The following is an 18617-nucleotide window of genomic DNA, read 5'->3' as shown; positions in this document are numbered from 1 at the left end:
AGTAGATAAATAGGTACCACCCCGGCAAGAAGGTAAACAGTGTTTCTGTGCGCAGCTCTGGTTTCGCCAGAAGTGGCTTAGTCATTCTGGCCACATGACCTTACCTTACCTCTCTATATTTTTTGCTTATCATGAACTGGCACCATGTACAGTTACTTTCCCTTCCTAGTTTTCTGAACAAGATGAGAATTAGCAAGGTGCATTCGCTGAAGATGCTGCGAAAATCAGCTCTGGGCAGATTTAAGGAACCCGTTCCTTAATTTTTGCAATCCCTCCTGTGTTTTATTGCTTAAAAGTGAGCAATGGAAACAAGGCAAAAAAATAGCAGTACCACTTGTCCTACATACAGTTTATGGGATTTGCTATCTCAGGTCTGGTTTTCAGGATGTGTTTTTTCTTCTTCAAATGCCAGAAAAAGCCAGCTCAGAAGGAACAAGGTAAAATATTTACTGCTGGCTGTTAAACTACATGCTTCAAGTTAAGGCTAATGTGCTTTCCAATACAGGAACATTTCCAAGGGGTCAACATTACAGCATTAAAATTTCAGACACTGAAACTCTGAGGAGCAGCTGAAGGTCTTACAAGGAAAGGAACACAAATAGAGCGATGGAGTCACTGAACCACATACAGTAGTTTTTAAGTGAAAAGTCATGCAAAGGTACAAGGGCCTTGGGTCTCTGGTGTAACAGGTACATCTACGTCCGTCTCTCAGCTCACTCAAGTGCTATTAAAGCCTGATCCATCCATTTGAGTGGGCCCATTTGCTCCTCGCAGGTACAAATGGTTATTTGCTGTAGAGATGCGATTACACACTCGCTTCCCCTGGCCCACGATAACAGCATGTAAAACAAAAAAGTGCCATTTCCTATACACAGAGGCACTTATCCTGGGCCCATGGGCTCTGAAGACCAAGCACTCTATATGGATTGATGGTAGGGCGGCGGGGACACAACAGGAAATGGACAAGGGCACATTTCCCAGGTTAATAGCATAATGATTCTCTCTGTTACTAAAAAAACTCCTGCAAGTTTCACTAGCTCTTCCACTGATGCTTCCTAAGCAGCCACAAAGCAATGCTACGGAAAAGCTAGCCTCTGTTCACAGGAGGAAATCAGATAGAATAAAATATTATCAAAGACGGGTCTAATTGTCTTACAGCACAGTTTTCACCCCCCAATTCGAATCACTTCAAACCTGTTTCTATCAATGCCTTCTCCCCCCCTCTAATTTCTAACTGGTAAAAGCTCAATGTGATTTCCCCCCCCTGTTTAAATTAAAATGTTAACTGGCAATTGTTGTACCTGTACTATAAAAATTCCAAAAGTGCTGTTGGGCCAGATCTGGCCTCTAAAATGGGTGGGTGGGTGTTCTGTGACCCTCCAGATGTTGCTGAACATCAGCCCCAGCCAGTGTGGCCAGTGGTCAGGGATGGCAGCTGTACTTTTGTGGTCCTGCAGCTGAACAGCCCAGGTAATATTCAGTGTTTTGAAATGGGCCTCGTGTTAAAAATTTGAACGATGTGTGCCATTTCATACCTTGGAGAACTGAGAAGGCAGCATGATAGCTGGTGTACAGATGCGAGTAGATATTTTTATTCCAAAAAAAAAAAAAGAGGGGGGGGGTCTCCCTGTTCTTGACACACTGGAAAATGTACAGCCAGAGAGTGCTTGAGGCAAAGATGCCACACCATCCTTACATCTGTCTGCTTTCATTTGTCTACAACTGTGCTTATAGATAAAACAAGCCTTCCAGATGTCATCACAAGCAGAGTTCATATGCTGACTTCACTGAGACACTATTGTTTGCTGCCAGCATAACAGAGTTGTAAAGCTAAAATATTTAAACTCTGTGCTACTCAACACAACTTTGAGTGTCACACAGGATCTGATTTCAGGATTAATTAATGTACACCCCAATAAAATAATAATGCATTCCAAAACATTGCTAGTTGGCGTATGCTCTCTTCTGAACAACAGTTGCCTCTAAGGGAAACAGAAGTATGCGCTCAGAAATGAAGGCAAAGAATGTTAGGCATATCACAGCAGAGAATAATTCTGCTGCCGTATGGCACAGGCTGTCTTCTGGTTCTGTGTTACTTGCTCTGATCATGACGGGTTACGTTTCTCAGGGCACTGTCTTGAAGGTATGTCCTTGTAGGAACAGTTGAACCAACCTCTCCCTGATCTAACCAGGGTGATCTGAGTTGGAGAAAAACGAACAGGGGAGTCCTGCAAATCCCACAAGCCAAGTTGCTGAAAGCAAGATCTTGAATACTTCTCCAAGATTGTCTTCAACATGTCCCATCAGCTGCATTGGATGAAAGCTAGGTGGTCAATCAGATCTCTCTGGTTCTGGGGGATTTATATCACAGATATGAGGAACCTGTGGCCCTTCAACTCCCATCAAGCCCAGCCAGCATGGCCAAAGACAAGGGATGATGGGAGTTTTAGTTCAGGAACATGTGGAGGGCCATAACATCTCCATTCCTGACATTGTAGATCCTGCTGGAGTAACAGCTATGATATTGGTGCAATTCAGAAGGCAAGTGTCCTAAGAGTCTAATTCAGAAACTCTACCCTTTTTAGTTGTTAGGGACAGAGGCTGTATGATTAATAATAATAATAATAATAATAATAATAATAATTTCTTATACTCTGCCCATCTGACCGGGCCTCCCCAGCCATTCTGGGTGGCTCCCAACAGAATATTAAAAACACAATAAAACATCAAATATTAAAAACTTCCCTAAACAGGGCTGCCTTCAGATGTCTTCTAAAACTCAGATAGCATTCCACAGGGCGGGCGCCACTACCGAGAAGGCCCTCTGCCTGGTTCCCTGTAACCTCACTTCTCGCAGTGAGGGAACTGCCAGAAGGCCCTTGGAGCTGGACCCTGGTGTCCGGGATGGACGATGGGGGTGGAGACACTACTTCAGGTATACAGGGCTGAGGCCATTTAGGGCTTTAAAGGTCAGCACCAACACTTTGAATTGTGCTCGGAAACGTACTGGGAGACAATGAAGGTCTTTCAGGACGGTGTTTTATGGTCTCGGCAGCCATTTAAAGTAGCATAGTTGTTCCATAGTTTGTGCAACTCAGAAGCCTTAACAAACCACAGCTCCTGTAAGTCTTTGAGGGAAGCCATGGCTGTTTGAAGTAGCCTAAAAGGTAAAGGTAAAGGGACCCCTGACCGTTAGGTCTAGTCGTGGCTGACTCTGGGGTTGCGGCGCTCATCTCGCTTTATTGGCTGAGGGAGCCGGCATACAGCTTCCGGGTCATGTGGCCAGCATGACTAAGCTGCTTCTGGCGTTTACCTTCCCGCCGGAGTGGTACCTATTTATCTACTTGCACTTTGATGCGCTTTCGAACTGCTAGGTTGGCAGGAGCTGGGACAAAGCAACGGGAGCTCACCCCGTCGCAGGGATTCGAACCACTGACCTTCTGATCAGCAAGTCCTAGGCTCTGTGGTTTAACCCACAGCACTACCCGCGTCCCTTTGAAGTAGCCTGATAATGCTTTAAATGGTGTGGATGTGCCCCATGCAAGCATATGGAGATCGTGTCTGTGTATTTAAAAGACTTGAAGCAAGAAGAGGCGATGCAACTGTTCTGCCTTCCCTCCTTTTGGCCCTATTGGTCCCTTCTCCCACCCCTCCTTCCTAGCCTGCTGAAAGATAGAGATTAGCTTACTGAAGAGGGCGAATGGTGAATGAGTTGGCAGAGGAATAAGTGGTAGGTGTAATAGCTGCAGTTGCCTTGGACCTCTTAAAGTCATAGGCATGATTACCCGGAAAGCCTAATCTTGAATCACTCACAGATAAGTGTGTTTCTCTTTGCAAACTCTGAACTGCACTCTCCAGAGATATCTCTGCTACTGTCTATAATCATTACTTATTTTGGGTTAAGGGAGATGAAGGCCCTTCCTTCACACTTTGCTCTCCAGAAGTAAATCTAAAAATAATATATGAATAAGACAAGCATGCATTTGGAAAAGCACAGCTAGATATAATCATAATCACCAGAGAGCCAGGGTTGGCTGTAGCTCCCCTGTCAAGTATTATTCTGGGTTTTAAACTAATGGGTTGAATGGCTGGGAGTCAAAATCCTCTGATCTTGCCAGGCTTTCAGTTCACCGCAGTCTCTGATCCACAACTTTGAACATGATTGTAAGCAAATTGGAAGTGAGTTCTTGAAGGTCTACACTGCGATAACTGATGACTCAGCAGGAATTCCAGGGAAAGTTATCAGATGACTGATTTGATCTATAAAATCCATTTATAGATTACAGGATCAACTAGGAGTGAAATTCTAACTCGAGAAGAAAGATCCCAGAGACAATGGTGCCACCAGCATCAACCTACCATGTGCCACTATCACAAACCAGCAATTGGAAATAGATGTAGAGATAACAACTCATTTTAAACAATTACCTATCAAGGCGCAAAACACGTAACATGCAATGTGCATATTTATATAGTCTAAACCAAGGAACTGAACATTTTCTAGAGAGGCTAAAAGTTTTTTTTACCCATTTTACAGATTGCTCCAATGGCATTGACTTATTCATTGACCAAGAACTGAGTCAAAACAAATACACAAAATACACCACTCAAGAAAAGTGAATCTGCATAAACTTATTTGTTATTATTTATTGGATTTCTAGCCCACCTTTTAGGGTGCAAGCCTAACTTTTCATATCTTGAACATTTAAAGACTCAGCTACTAATTTTGCATACCCACTGCAGCACTCAGCAGCAATATCCCTGTAACAATAAATGCAGCCAAGAGTTATTTAAAATGCAAACTAATGGTTTATTGGGGTAATAATGAAGATTCATGCAAATGCTTTTAAACTGATATGATCTTTAATCAGCCTGAATACTGTCAGTCTAGCAGACCTCACTCGCCCACCCCCGCCCAAGCGTACCTGGGATCAACGTTTCACACTCCCTCCAGACTTTTAAAGCTGTAGCTGGAAAATCAAACAGCCACAGACTTCATTGCGCCAAAAAACCATCTGCCACCCAGCTCCTTAAACTTCCATCTGCTTCTATAGCCTTCCTACCCCAAAGTCTGAGAAATGACAAGCATCTCAGCAAGGTACAGTGGTACCTTGGTTCTCAAATGCCTTGGTACTCAAACAACTTGGAACCCAAACACTGCAAACCCAGAAGTAATTGTTCCAGTTTGTGAACTCTTTTTTGGAAGCTGGACATGCTCCGTTTTGGTTGTTACACTTCCGTTTTGAGTGCTACAATTCAGTTTTGAGTGTGACACTGACAATTTGAGTGTTACGCTTCTGATTTGAGTGCCACACCTCTGTTTTGAGTGTGACACTGAGGTCTGTCTGTTTTTGCTATTTATTTTGCGTTTATGTGGCTTTTTTGTGTGTGACTGTGTGGAACCCAGTTCAGCTACCGATTGATTGATTGTGTGTGTGAAAGTTTATTGCTTTCATTTTATTGAGCAATGGTCTCATTAGATAGTAAAATTTATGTTAAATTGTTGTTTTAGGGGTTGTTTTTAAAAGTTTGGAACAGATTAATCTGTTTTGTATCACTTTCTATGGAAAAGCGCACCTTGGTTTTGGAACGCTTTGGTTTTGGAACGGACTTCCGGAACGGATTAAGTTTGAGAACCAAGGTACCACTGTATATCCAGTATGCATTTCCCCTTCCAATCTCTAGAAGAAACAGTGCTGTTGTTTTTAAATACTCACAGGTCATACCTTCTCAACATATACTCCCTCCATCCAACTAAGTATGGATAGCAAGAATGAGACCTCACCAGCCTATAAAAAGTCAAAGCTGTACATCTCAAGTTCAGCTGAGGCAAAGGCAGCATTGTGTTCTCCCCCCAACCCCTGGCCAGAAACAGCCCAAGCATATGCTTGTCACCCTTTGGAGACCAGAAAGGATTCCCCCCACCCATGCTGTCCATTTGGGATGAGGGTGATCATGTTTTCTGACTTCCCTGGGGTGAGTCTACTGGGGTGGTAACTCTCGTATTTAACGAAGTCTATTTTGCTTGTCACAATTAATGCAGGTGCAGTGGGTAGAAAGGGAAGAGCAGCAGAAGGCATATTCAAGATGAAGCAAGCATGAATTTAAACAAATAAGGGGGGGGGAGTTGCAGGGGAACCACATAGCAGAAATCTGGGCAACCACTCAAATAGGAACTTCTCTTGCCCAACAGCCACCTCTGAAGTTCAGGTGTGAGCTAAGCACAAGGGTAAAAGACCATCTCCACCCCCATCATCCAGCCAGACATGGAGATCTAGCTTTGAGGACCTTCTGGTGGTTCCCTCATTGCAAGAAGTGAGGTTACAGGGAACCAGGCAGAGGCACCTTCCCTTCATATATCAAGGAGATAAACAACTATCTGACTTTGGAAGACATATGAAGGTAGCCCTGTACAGAGAAGTTTGATGTTTTAATTTGCTGGAAGCTGCCCAGAGTGGCTGGGGCAACTAGTCAGATGAAGGGGGGCATATTATTATTATAAATATTATTATTACACCATACCTCCTACCTTACCCACCCAGCTTCCTTTTCTGGCATTTAGTCACAGAGCTTGCCTGCAAATAAATAAAAGTCTAATTTCACCCAGTGCTTCTTTTCTTCTCCTGCAATTTATTTTCAAAGAAAAAAATCTGCAGGTGAGAAAGAAAACACGTTTGCTCTGTCCAGCCTTTGCCAACAGGGGTGTGCTCTGCTCCCTAACAGGTTTTGCCCTCTGTTTAGACTAGCCAGCAGAGAGCTAGAAACTGTCTCAGCCAAAAGTAAAAGGGCTGTTAATTTCCTCAACAGCCTACTGTTTTCCGCTAAACCTAACCTAAGCAAAAAGATTAAATACCAAGAACACAAGTTTAAATGCAAATTCTTAACGTGGTAGGCTGGGCCCCAGGCCTGTTCACACGCCTCCAAGTTCCACCCAGAGCCTTTCCTGTGAGTTTTCGGCGACTACATTGTGCAAGCATAACTGCAGCACTAATCCCTGGCAAGAGGCAAAACTGTAAAGTGAATGATGACTACTAAACAAATGAGCCTTTGACAGACAATCAGCACTTAAGTTACTTGGACAGTTTCGATTTGTAAGGCCCCGTGAAAGTTAGCTCTTTTCCACCTAAGAGTTCCCACAGGTGATCTCTAGGCAATTGAGAACTTTTTCAGAAAACTATTTGAAGTAAATCGGAAAAGGCATTTTCGAGAGACGGGGATTTCAGACCACCTGTTTTTTCTCTCTCTTGAAACTGCTCTGGTGCTCCTTCGTTCAGGTACTGCTCAAAGCATCAGGGTCCATATCAGCAATCCTAGGCGCACCTCCCTGAAAGTAGGCTCCAGTGAATACAGTAGGACTTACTTGCAAGTAATCATATATAGGATTGGTATTAAAAGCTTTTTTATGATTTACCATATTTTACAGAGACAATATGATGTAATGATTATTATTTTTTGAGAGCCAGTGTGGTGTAATGGTTAAGAGCGGTAGACTTGTAATCTGGTGAACCGGGTTTGCTTCCCCGCTCCTCCACATGCAGCTGCTGGGTGATCTTGGGCTAGTCACACTTCTCTGAAGTCTCTCAGCCCCAATCACCTCACAGAGTGTGTGTTGTGGGGGAGGAAGGGAAAGGAGATTGTTAGCTGCTTTGAGACTCCTTAAGGGGAGTGAAAGGCAGGATATCAAGTCCAAACTCCTCCTCCTCCTCTTCTTCTTCGTCACAGCACTAGCCTGGCCAGGATCCATTCAAGCTGCCCTAGATGCCTCTAACCAAGTCACGTGCCCTGTGAATATGGTTTGGATTTGCTTTCAGCGTCGAGTTTGATGTCATTGCAAAGGAAACAGATAAAGCTATGGTTGTTTAAGTTAAGCACAATCCCATGGAATTAACAACTTTGCTTCAGGATGAGAACAGAAATCGCGCGGTGGTGGTGCAGCAGCAGCAGCAGCAGCAGCAGCAGCAGCGGGAGACTCCATTTACTAAAGTGGTGTCTCAGGTTAAGAACAGTTTCAGATTAGAACGGACCTCCAGAACAAATTAAATTCTTAACCCGAGGTACCACTGTACTTGCTTTAAATCACATGAAAACCATCACTTCTTCTGTCCTTTCTCATTGTCATTTTATTCTTTGCTTTTTTCTCCATCTCCCTCATTTCTTAAACCTTGCCCTCTTTCCTATATGCCCCAAACCCAAGTTATCTGCATCCATGAATGTCCCTGATAGGTCTCCATTTCACCTTGCCCATATCCTTATTAACCCATATTATAAGGCAGGGGTGGGGGACATTTTTCAGCCCTAGGGTTTGACCCCAAACTGAATCATCCTCTGTTGGCCATTTTTTCCGGGGGGCATTTTTGAACCTCCTGTCAATCACCCGGCATCATGACCACAAATAATTTAAAGTTCAAGCTGGGAGCAGACATAGGCTTATTTCCATCTTAGTGTTGTATACCCAGGGTTCTAAGATGGGAAATAAGCCTCTGCTGTTGCCTTTTAAAAGCAAGGAGAGGCTTATCTCCAATCTTAACACTATAGGACCACAGTACTAAGATCAAAGGAGAGAGAAATGCTGCCTACAAAGACTTGACAACACCACAATCTTGAAGACCACAAATCTGAAAGTTGGAATTGTCAAGGATTCCAGCCTTTGCTCCAGTTTCAGTTCTTAAGCTCAAATTCTGCAATACAGTGGTACCTCGCAAGACGAATGCCTCGGAAGACGAAAAACTCGCAAGACGAAAGAGTTTTTCATTTTTTGAGTTGCGGCGCAAGACGAATTTCCCTATGGGCTTGCTTCGCAAGATGAAAACGTCTTGCAAGTTTGTTTCCTTTTTCTTAAAACCACTTGAAGAGGTGCAGTTGCGACTTGACTGTGCTTCGCAAGACGAAAAATTCGCAAGACGAAAAAACCCGCAGAACGAATTAATTTCGTCTTGCGAGGCACCACTGTACCAGCCTGGTGCCTAATTAGCTGGAAAAGGCCTAGATTTTAGAACCGAGGTGGCAATTCTATTTCTGGTATAATGGACATTCATGCTTCTTGAAGGCACGTTCAAGGAGTCTGGTGGTTATCCTCCATTCATCTCAATAAACCATAGGAAACCCCAGCTTTCTCTTGAGATGGCATCAGCAAAAAATATCTCAGCCTCAGGCTTACATTACTTTGCTTTCAAGTTGAAATAAAAAAAACTCAGCCAAATTGTATCTGTGAACCTAAAAGGCAACACTTTTATTCTCAGCTGAGAATACTTGTTCAAAGTGTACCCGTCTGTATTCCCCCTATACCTTTCCAATTCTTTCTTAGTCAATTGTACTCAAATAATTTCCCAAAGCCTTGGTAGTTCCCTTTAATACCTTTAGACAATGTTGTTCTTCATAGGTTTCTATATAGGGTTTGCATTTTAGAAGGACTCCACTAACATGAATGTAATATAAAAGGATACAAAAGTTACCAATGTAATGTTCAAACAGTGACTCTCAAATTCTTAGTGCTAACATTAAATTGCCAGAAACTGTGGCAATCCTTTATTACAATCAGCTTTAGGCAGTTCTGACTCGCACAGCTGCCACACATCAAAAGTAGTAGTGCCAGTGGAAATTTGTAATTCTTCCTTTTGTGGGAATCTAGCTTTCAGGAGGGGACTGAAGCACTGGTACATTTAGGCTTGTTTCATACAATAAAGGCAGCACACTCCCTTACTTGTGAGAACTGATGAACACGTAGCTTTGGGAAATTTTAGCACACCAGGGACAACCCCTAATTTTGGGACAGCAAGAAGTTGTAAGCACAGCCACCGTCTTGTAACCTTCACAAATCAAGGAAGCACGGATAAAACACGGCTACATTTAGGAAAGCTATAGGAAGTGCCTCTCACATAATTTCACATCTGACAATAGGGTTTTCAAAATAGTTTAGGGGTATTCCTGTAGTAAGCAATGCACTGTGAAAACTGCAATGCTTGGAAATACTTCCCCAAGTGAATTTCCTGCACTTGAAAGCCCTAAATGACTTGAGACCAAGTTACTGGAAAGACCACCCTTCTCCATATAACGCAGTGTGATAAACTGAAATCTTCTCATCCCCTCTTGTTGTCTATTCAGTGGGGGCTCCTGCCTCTGAAACTTCTTCCCCTGGGAGATTCATAAGGTTCCTTCACTGTCTACATTTAGAGGGGAAGTTAGAAGTTTTCTTTTTAATCAGGCTTTGGAGCCTTCCTACATATATTGTCTGCTGTTGTCTGCTACTGTTTATATTGTCTGTTCTATTTTACTGGGTTTTAAAAATTTGTTTGCTACACTGATCTCTTTGGGGAGGTAGAGTGAAATAGAAGTGATTTAAAATTAAATTAAAGGGATACGGAATATATCAGTGCTCCTCAACTTGAAGATTGAAGGTCCTCCAGATCCCCAGAAAGACTGGCCACAATCCAACATAGAATTAAGTGCACTTAAGTCTGTGTTGGATTGAGACCACTGGTACTGTAAAGAACGTTTCAAGATTGCCTGTCTAAAATAGTTTGGTGTGCCGCCCCCAGCAGGCACTCACACATTTGAAAGATCTAGTTGCTGGTCCAATAAATGCGTCTTTGTAACAATGCAGTAGAATGTCTTCTGCTAACGGTCAGATCAATGCATGATGTTTGCCATTATGCCAGCAGCATATTGCATTTAAGGATATTTGATAGCATCTGCATGAAATTTCAAAACTCCTACATAGAATAGCTTTTTTATCTTTTAGTAGTCATTGCTATAAATATACCTGCCTTTTGGTTTCTGCCTTACTTCTAGGAGATTAATGAATTTTCAAAGAGTTGATTGATTACTGTGTTTCAGTGCTAGTACATTATAAGTATATGCACACATCAAATCAATAACACATTTATAAATATTTTAAGTATCATTATTTAATAAATCACACCAACCACTCTGTTATGACCAACTATGCTTTGGTGTATCAGTATTCCGCCCCCCCCTCCGCCAGTCCATAAACCCATTAACAATACTTATCATTAAGATTATTACATTCTAGATTTATCATTCAGGAAAATCTACCATAAACCTATTAAATATACTTAAGGGTAAGATGATTACATTTAGATTATTGTTCAGGAAAATCTAATGAAACAGAGAAAAACACCCAGGGACCATATTCTGAATTCAAAAGGAAGAACTCAACTTCAGTTCATTTTCCTGTAAATTAGAAGAACAGGCCCCAATGCTAGAATGCAGCATTTAATATGGTTCTGGAAGAGGACAACCTGCACTGTGTACCTCCATTCTCAGTGGACAACAGCATCCTAGGATTCAGTCTAAAAAATGTAGTATAAACACAGACAACTGGGAAACACTGGCCATGTGAGCACTCCAATTGGAGAACAGCCTTTACCAAAGGTATCATGGGCTTTGATGACGCTCAAATTCAGGATGAAAGGGAGAAACGTGCTAAGAGGAAGGCACGCTTGGCAAACCCTCACTGTGATCAACTCCCACCTGGAAACCTATGCCTCCACTGTGGAAGAACATATGGATCCAGAATTAGCCTCCACAGTCACTTACAGACTCACTGTTAAGATTGTATTCATGGAAGACAATCTTACTCAGCTACAAGCCACCGGCAAAGAAGAAGAAGAAGAAGAAGAAGAAGAAGAAGAAGAAGAAGAAGAAGAAGAAGAAGAAGAAGATTCATTTTTTTAGGTCAGGACATGTAAATCATGGCAGAAGCAGTCGAAGGAGGTGCAGGAGTGACTTCTTCTGAAGTAGGGATGCAATAAGGCCTACTTTTCTGTTCTGCCCGGTATTTGTCACATTCTGCACTGTTTCCATTCCACTGCAGTTTGCCTTCCATCCAATACTATGCTATTCATTCTACTGTCCACTGTAGCAAAACTGCATAACTTGTGCAATTATGCAAGTTATGTTGTCATTCCATGAGTCCACTCCATTCATTTCAAGCAAAGGAAATGCAATGCAAATGAGAGGAAATGTAATCAATTGCATATTGCTTGCAGAATCAATGCAACAACAATGGTGAACACCTATTGTATTCACTGGGGTGATTCCAATTCCATGCACTGGATGTATAAGAGAACATTGGCAATTTCTGCTCCCATTTCCTTAAGAATTCTTCAACATTTCTGTTCTGAGGAACTGGTTTTACCCCTGCTGACATGGTTTTGCATGATCTACTAAATATTTACTGGTGAGAAGTTGCAGCCTACACTGTAACCTCATGATCTATTAGTAATTGGTGTTAAAACATCTGGTTTTCATTTTTTTAAAAAAGGTAAAGGACCCCTGACAGTTAAGTCCAGTCGCGAATGACTCTGGGGTTGTGGTGCTCATCTCGCTTTACTGGCCAAGGGAGCTGACGTTTGCCTGCAGACAGTTTTTCCAGGTCATGTGGCCAGCATGACTAAGCCGCTTCTGGTGAAACCAGAGCAGCACATGGAAATGCCATTTACCTTCCCACTGGAGTGGTACCTATTTATCTACTTGCACTTTGACGTGCTTTCGAACTGCTAGGTTGGCAGGAGCTGGGACCGAACAATGGGAGCTCACCCCATCATGGGGATTCGAACCTTTGACCTTCGGATCGGCAAGCCCAAGGCTCAGAGGTTTACACCACAGCACCACCCTCGTCACTCCTGGTTTTCATTTATTGTCATGCAAATATTTCTGCTTCTTTAAACTATTTCATAAAATTTATACACTATAACATTTATAATTTTTATAATTTAAAATATATAAAATTATTATAAAATTTAAATATAATATGTTCTCGCCTCTCAAAGACTAGTACTCTATGCATGGGCTGTATTAACTTCGACACACACAAAAAGGCTACACACAAGCTTTAATGAAGTCAAATGAATGTTTTCCTTAAAAAATAAATAAATAAAAAATCAAGGTTTCTGAATTTTGGCTAAACCCATGAGCATCCTGTATCATTGCCCAGAGTAATTTTGGCAATGCAAATGATCAAAATCTTCATAGGGGTTTTTTAAAGAAAAGACTCAGCAAGGCAGTTCCTCACTTTGTATTTATGACATCTTGACCTGTTCTGTTTAGAGCTATAAGCAGAATGCAGGGACTAGCAGCACGTTGCCACCCAAAGTGCAAAACCTTAAGACTGTCTAGTGGACATTTTAATAATTCTTGAGCACTTTGGTCAATGTGCTTTTCCCCACCCTCTATCATCTCTGTTTAGACACAATGAAAAAGAGAAAAAAAAAATCCAAATTACGAGCATTCCAGTATGCAGTGCTGATGATTAACTGATAAAGAAGAGCCTGGCACTGTCATCAGAATCAGCAGACTACTGAGCTGGAAAAACCAGGGCTCTGGATAAATAGGACGGCCTTCTGATTTATAGAAGGCTGCTTGTCTCTTTCTTCTTGAATCATTGCATTCCAAGAGATACGGAGACCTGGTGAAGTGGGGCACAGGAAGGTCAGAGAGAAAGGTGGAAAGGGGGGGGGAGGATTTCATTTTTAAAATAAAAATTGTGATATGGTTTTTGAATACTGGCTCCTCCAGTCAATTATTCTGTTGAAGATGAATTTGCCCGCCTTGTTTATTAATTCTCAGTTGATGATGGGAAAATGTGTGTCTGAGAGAAAAATCCCAATCGAGCACAAGGCAAAGCCTATTTACTTATCCATCTATCTTGTGATAAACGCAGCATTACACAATTTAACAGACCAGTACATATACAGTTGCGTCAAGTGCTATTGATGCCATCAACTACAAAAATAAAAAAGCTAAAGCTAAAGTTGATTCTCTGGCCAGATAAAAAAGGTAAAAGCTTGCCATTCTTGTCAGGTTTTTAAAGGCTGATAGGTAAAAGTCATTTTGAAGTCAGTATGCTGCTATTTATATCTTTTATGTATTTTATGAGAATTATTTTGAATGTTCTTGTTTATTGTGCATTATGTTTCATATTGTCTTCTTCTGTTTTAAAATGCTCCGTGAATACCCAGGGTAGTCTGTGATGAAACATCATCATTTTCAGCTTACTGATAAAAACCAGTAACTCACCAAATGAGTTTCCCTAAATCTGAAGATCGAGTTCTAATTCTGACTGTGCAAATTTTGCATGCCTGTGATATGATTTAAGAGAGTTCTTGAAGTTTTTAAAAATTTGTTTCATATGCTTAAATTCTCCTTAAACCTACGTGATAAATGGATAATGTGCCCTCTCTTAAAAATCAGTGTTCAGTAAAAGCTCCCACATTTCCCACTTTATAATGCATTCTTTACCCTTGTCTGTAATATCAGCTACTGTGAATGTAATTATCACAATCCTTTAACCATGGTTAAGGGATTGGGAACAGCTTGCAGGCTCAGCTCCTTCCTCCCTGCAGTCCAGCTCCATTCTGGGAATGCACCTTTGTTAAGCTTTGTTGATATTGTCTCAACTGATGGCCAGCGCTAAGCCAGGCTTTGAAATTTCAAACTGTTAACAGTGTGTCCTGATTTGCGTTAACCATGGTTAAACCAGTGCTGATTCAAGCCTAGAGAAGGAGGCCAGGTGTAATCTGTGCCAGGGACAGGAAATGATCTGTTCAATTTCACAGCTGATCCTTTAACCATGCTCAAGGGATTGGAAACATCACTACTACTACTATAATAATAATAATAATAATAATAATAATAAATTTTATTTATATCCCGCCCTCCCCAGCCGAAGCCGGGCTCAGGGCGGCTAACAACAATCAAATAAACAATCAAATAATCATACATTCTAAAAATATTTCATTATAAAATTAGTTAAAATCAAATTGATGGCAACCGATTAAGCAAGATTTTGTGCAGGTTGCCAGAGGAGGGGGTCAGGCTGCGCCCTGACCAAAGGCCTGGCGGAACAACTCTGTCTTGCAGGCCCTGCGGAAAGATGTCAGGTCCCGCAGGGCCCTAGTCTCTTGTGACAGAGCATTCCACCAGGTTGGAGCCGCAGCCGAGAAGGCCCTGGCTCTAGTTGAGGCCAGCCTAACCTCTCTGAGGCCTGGGACCTTGAGGATGTTATTATTTGCTGACCGTAGGTTTCTCTGTGGGACATACCAGGAGAGGCGGTCCCGTAGGTACAAGGGTCCTAGGCCGTATAGGGCTTTAAAGGTTAAAACCAGCACCTTAAACCTGATCCTGTACTCCACCGGGAGCCAGTGCAGCTGGTATAATACTGGATGAATGTGCTCTCGCAGCGAAGACCCCATAAGGAGTCTCGCCGCGGCATTCTGCACCCGCTGGAGTTTCTGGGTCAGTCTCAAGGGCAGCCCCACGTAGAGCGAGTTACAATAATCCAGTCTGGAGGTGACCGTCGCATGGATCACAGTGGCTAGGTCAGGACGAGAGAGATAAGGGGCCAACTGCTTAGCTTGGCGGAGATGAAAAAATGCCGCCTTTGTTATAGCTGTAATCTGCGCCTCCATAGAGAGGGAGGTATCGAAGATTACACCCAAACTCTTAACGGCCGGTGCTGGCACTAATTGCACCCCCGCAAGAGATGGGAGTTGCCCCCTCAATCCCATATCGTCCCGCCCCAGCCAGAGGACCTCCGTCTTCGAAGGATTTAACTTCAACCGGCTCCCACGTAACCATCCAGCCACAGCTTCCAGACATCTGGTCAGTGTATCTGGGGCCGAGTCAGGATGGCCATCCATCAACAGACAGAGTTGGGTGTCATCGGCATACTGATGGCAACCCAGCCCAAAACTCCGGACAAGCTGGGCGAGGGGGCGCATAAAGATGTTAAAAAGAATCGGGGAGAGAATTGCACCCTGAGGCACTCCACACACCAAGGAGTGGCGTGATGACAATTCCCCCCCAAGCGCCACCCTCTGTCCCCGACCAGAGAGAAACGAGCGCAGCCATTGAAGGACTGTGCCCTGGATCCCCACGTCGGCAAGGCGGTGGTCCAGGAGTTCGTGATCGACCATGTCAAAGGCTGCTGACAGATCTAGAAGAATCAGCAGCCCCGACCCGCCTCGATCCAGCTGCCTGCGGAGATCATCTGTTAGGGCGACCAGAGCCGTCTCGGTCCCATGACCAGCGCGGAAGCCGGACTGGAATGGGTCTACTACTACTAATAATAACTATTAACCAATTACGATTATTTTAGTTGTACTTTTTGCACTCAAGTGCCTCAGGCGATTTACACAGCACAAATAAAACAACAAAGACTTTAAAACCAGACCAACAAGCAAAATCTAAGATGCTAATTCAGCAATATTTTTTTAAATAATGAGTTCTACCCACCCCACTTAAAGTATGAGCCCAACAAAGGCCATTAACTTATCTGACTACCCTCCCAAGTAAAACAACCACATAAGCCTGGGTAACTAAGAATGTATTTGCCTGGCACCTAAAAACAGACAGTGATGTTTCCAGGCATGCTAACATGGGGAAAGCATTCCACAAACAGGGAGGGAGGCCCGTTCTCATGTAAAACATTGACATTCAGGCTGCTGCTGTGTTTCTGTTTCCTTGCCTTGTATAATCTGTTTGGTATTTCCTCTCTGGGTTTTGTGTTGTTTTGTTGTTACTGTGAATAATTTGCACAACACTTCTGAGTGCATGAAATGCTTTAAAACACTTGTAGCAAAGATATCTGCACACATCTGAAGCAGTGTGCATGTACACGAAAGCTCATACCAATAACTAACTTAGTTGGTCTCTAAGGTGCTAATGAAAGGATTTATTTATTTTTAATTTTGTTTCAACTACGGCAGACCAACACAGCTACCTACCTGTAACTAAAGCAAAGATATTGTTACTCTGGGCAATAACAGGACTGAGAAAGCCTTACTTTTTCCAGCCTCCCCAATGAGCTGAGTCCTGTATAATAATAATAATAATAATAATAATAATAATAATAATAATAATAATAATAATTTTATTTATATCCCGCCCTCCCCAGCCGAAGCCGGGCTCAGGGCGGCTAACAACAATAAAACAGTACAAAAGTACAGCACAAACAACACTCTAAAATCATTCATTATAAAATTAATTCAAAAACTCAGCAACCATACCTATATGCTTGGATACCTATATCCTCTCCTTGTCAAAGACACTACAAAAATATAATATATCCAAGTTTCCAGAAAGAGTTTTGCGTTTGCAAGGACCGAAAGGCAGAGGGGAAATAGAAATGGGTGAACCTACAAATCTGTATAAATTTTAGATGGTGGTGGATTCGAGAAATCACGTATTACCCCCTTCAAAATGCCTAAAAGGTTCAAAAGTCCATGGCAGAAGACTCCAAAATTAGGCACTGAATCTTCTCCAGAATCTTCAAAGGCATTCAGTTCCATCATCTAAGAAAGATTAATCAAATAGATGTTGACTTTGCCAAGTTGTTGTTAAGAGACGCTGTTCCAGAAAAAGAAAAACCCATACACACACAAAAAAAAAACCTAGAGTGATTTATCAAATAGCGGGGGTGGGGGGGAACCCTTTGCCAAACATTTGCATCTTCAAAACACCTTGTTCAATTATGCGTGCACCTTCCAGAAAAAAGGGGGTGGGGAGGAGGACCACACACAGGAGAAATATATCATGCGTAATATAATTCAGGTTCAACGAAGGGAAGAAAATGTTCTCATGTTTGGCTTGCTGTAGTGAACTTTCTACAACTTAAAGGGAAGTATCTGCATAACATTTTGCCTCCCTCGGCACTGAAGTATAGAATCAGAATCCGATTCACCACAGGCACGCATTCAATTTCCTCGTGAATTACTGCAAGAAGCCACAGCATGGGAACACACAAACACACACCACACACAATAAGTTATCAAGTGCTGTCTGTCATTCACAACAACAGGTGGCATCCGTGTTGTGCAATGACACACACTATCACGTGTTGCAACGACTGACCTGCTTGCAGCCGAGGAAGGATGTTCTCTGGAAGAGCTGCCATCTGCGTGTGTGCCAAATAAATCTAGACATACCATGTCCAATCTAAAATGAATGGAAGCCCTGTTTGTACCAAGTACTTGGGCAGAAATATGCTAGGAACAGTTCGCCCATGTGAGAAAGTATGAATCACATAAGGATGCCAAGGTCAGAGAGACCTTGGGGGATCAGATGAGCCAAAGCAGGCCACGCATGAGAACACTGCTCCGAGAAACATTAACTTACGTAGAAAGTGAGACATAGGTCACTGGGGCTGTATTTGTATATATACTCTGATGCACTGATAGTTTGCTCCAGTAATAAAGCATGCAGCTTCGAAACACCCAAACTGCAGTTGCAGGTTGAAAAAAGATGTGACACAGGAGTTGAGAACCTGTGCTTCTCCAGTTTTTGGGTCTCCCACTGCAGCTCCAGCCAGCATGCCCAATGGTCAGGGATGGCGGGAATTGTGGTCCAGCAATACCTGGACGCCACAGCTTCCCCGTCCCTAATGTAAGAGGAGGAACATCACTGTGAGCCCACCTCTACAACGGACAGCTGTTTTGTGGCCAAGTTACACAAAACAACGTATCAACTGAATATCCCTTTGGATCACAGCTGCTGCTTGAAAGGTTTTGCTGAAGTATTTTCCCTGAGGGAATGTGGCCCCATATGAGGGTGGGGGGAGATTGCCCATCCCTGACCTAAAGGAACAGTTTGGGGAGAGG

The 18617-nt window shown here is 42.7% G+C and overlaps 1 protein-coding gene across 13 annotated transcripts in view; it reads right to left on the bottom strand.

Moving 5' to 3' along the window:
• The window catches only part of BNC2 (basonuclin zinc finger protein 2), a 409457-nt gene that overhangs the window by 60811 nt on the left and 330029 nt on the right, over positions 1 to 18617 (bottom strand). The window lies entirely within an intron of this gene.

This window comes from Podarcis vaucheri, assembly GCF_965113315.1.
Source record: "Podarcis vaucheri genome assembly, chromosome: 17".
NCBI lineage: Eukaryota > Metazoa > Chordata > Lepidosauria > Squamata > Lacertidae > Podarcis > Podarcis vaucheri.
Note: the sequence above shows the minus strand (reverse complement) of the source record. Positions and strands in the feature narration are given on the sequence as shown.